Below are 2,500 nucleotides of genomic sequence, written 5' to 3'. Positions count from 1 at the left end.
TTAACCTAACCCACGTTGTGCCTTAACCTAACCCACGTTGTGCCTTAACCTAACCCACGTTGTCCCCTAACGTAACCCACGTTGTCCCCTAACGTAACCCATGTTGTCGCCTAAACCTGCTCTGTAATTGTTATACGACTCGTTCAATTAGTGTAGTGTTGCCCACCCGCAACCCTCGCAATATAGTTCGCTACTCGCACTGCCCGCTCCCCTGTGTATCGCTTCATGTTAAACACCTTGCAAGTCTTGCTGACTTTCCACATGCTCCTGCTGTACACTGTAATGTGGATGGCAGCAGGACGTACATGCCGCCCCTCCCCACGTCCCCACCTTGCCCCCCTGCCTTCGCAAGCTGGTTGGTGAGAAGTTTGCATGTTCAATGCCCTTCGCATGCGACGTACTCAGGCTACGTTGTGGTGCGGCCTGTGTCAACCGTCCGCTAATGTCGTACGCGTAAACCACAATCTGTACTGCACATTCGTCCTTATGTACCGAATGATACATCGTGGCACATGTGTGACCGTACAACGACTGCGCCCAAAAACGGCGGACCATACAGTGCAAATATTGTGCACGCAGCTACGTGTCGTCTCCCTATGAGAGCTGGATTGCAGTGTGGTACGCCATAGAGACGTGTGGGAGGAACGGACGCCGTGGATGGCGATCAGCATGAGCTGTCTGTTGATGTATTCGGACCTAGTCGTCTCTCCTCACACACCGTGATGGCATGGTGCACCGCGTTCCATATCTGCGACATGCTACAGAGGCCGGTTGACAGTCGTTCGAGCAATGGACATCGCATACGTACGGGGGCCACCTTCCACGTATTGTCTAGGCGTGCACATTTTGTTGCGTGTATGTGGGCAGACGTAGTGTGGCGTGACACCTGACACAGGCATGCAATAATCGTTGAAGTTGCAAATGGCGATGGACGCCTGCGTTTTCTGGTGAAGTTACGCAAATGAACAAATGGTAACCTGTTGTGGTGCGGTTGTTCTCGCTAGGGGTGAATCGGTGATGGCGACGATAGGTTGAGGTACGAACCGGTTGTTCCAGCGATACCCACCATGCCGACGAAACTGAACGGCATCTGGGTGTGAAGCGATACGCGGCGGTGGCTGGGTGGGACCGTCCCCGGCCGGTGAGGGGGCGCCTCCCGGCGTGCTGGCCGCGCGGTGCGTGGGCGCACGCGCTACAGCCGGCTGGTGGGGGCGGCCAGTGGCAGGCGCGCCGGCCGACGGACGCGGCAGGCGTCGCAGCTGCGCGCCGGCGCACCCTGCGCGCGGCGCCGTGCGGCCAAAGTAGGTCCTCGCGGGCCCGGTGCGAAGCGCGGTGGACATCTTCAGTGTGCTGGTCCGATTGAGGACTGTGTGCGTTGAGGATGCGCCGCCGCCCGGCGCTCGGCGCCGCGACGCCGTCTGCTGCTCGGTCGCCCCAGCGGTTCTCGCTGGTGGTTTGTATCGCAGCTGTGCGGATGTGTTGGCGCGTGCGCTGTGCTGGGAGAGTTCGCTTCGGCACCCAAGTGGGGCTTTTGTCCTTCTGTGGCGCTGGCGTTGGAGCTGCCGGTCACCGTAGGTGGCGCGTGTTGTCTCCCGCCGGCAATGCCACGACAGCACGCTCCCGGGCCTCTGTCGGCAGCGGCAAGCTCAGTTGGGAGCACGGGTGGTCGCACCGAAAGCGTCTACTCGCCTAACTCCGGGCGATTGCGCCTCTCTCGAACCCGACCAAGTACTTGGGACGGCGCTGCGCGCCGCCGGGACCTGAGAGGGTTTCGAGGTGTATTGTGCAGGGGAGCTCAGCCTCCTCCTGTTTGCAGAATGATTGAGCGGACGCTTGCGTGTTCGCGCGGGCCCCCGGGACACACTCCCGGGCGGCCGGCTGCTCAGCTCTAGTTGACGCAGCTCCCTGGTTGATCCTGCCAGTAGTCATATGCTTGTCTCAAAGATTAAGCCATGCATGTCTCAGTACAAGCCGCATTAAGGTGAAACCGCGAATGGCTCATTAAATCAGTTATGGTTCCTTAGATCGTACCCACGTTACTTGGATAACTGTGGTAATTCTAGAGCTAATACATGCAAACAGAGTCCCGACCAGAGATGGAAGGGACGCTTTTATTAGATCAAAACCAATCGGTCGGCTCGTCCGGTCCGTTTGCCTTGGTGACTCTGAATAACTTTGGGCTGATCGCACGGTCCTCGTACCGGCGACGCATCTTTCAAATGTCTGCCTTATCAACTGTCGATGGTAGGTTCTGCGCCTACCATGGTTGTAACGGGTAACGGGGAATCAGGGTTCGATTCCGGAGAGGGAGCCTGAGAAACGGCTACCACATCCAAGGAAGGCAGCAGGCGCGCAAATTACCCACTCCCGGCACGGGGAGGTAGTGACGAAAAATAACGATACGGGACTCATCCGAGGCCCCGTAATCGGAATGAGTACACTTTAAATCCTTTAACGAGTATCTATTGGAGGGCAAGTCTGGTGCCAGCAGCCGCGGTAA

General features: G+C 58.0%; 1 non-coding gene across 1 annotated transcript in view; it reads left to right on the top strand.

Annotated features, from left to right (window-relative positions):
* The first annotated feature begins 1,902 nt into the window (after positions 1-1,902).
* Positions 1,903-2,500, top strand: part of LOC124727388 — a 1,909-nt gene continuing 1,311 nt past the window's right edge. Inside the window, exon 1 of the ribosomal RNA XR_007007097.1 lies at positions 1,903-2,500. This exon is cut by the window's right edge and continues 1,311 nt beyond it. This is a non-coding gene — a ribosomal RNA (small subunit ribosomal RNA).

The sequence above is a fragment of the Schistocerca piceifrons genome, unplaced genomic scaffold (assembly GCF_021461385.2).
Source record: "Schistocerca piceifrons isolate TAMUIC-IGC-003096 unplaced genomic scaffold, iqSchPice1.1 HiC_scaffold_1099, whole genome shotgun sequence".
Lineage (NCBI taxonomy): Eukaryota > Metazoa > Arthropoda > Insecta > Orthoptera > Acrididae > Schistocerca > Schistocerca piceifrons.
Note: the sequence above shows the minus strand (reverse complement) of the source record. Positions and strands in the feature narration are given on the sequence as shown.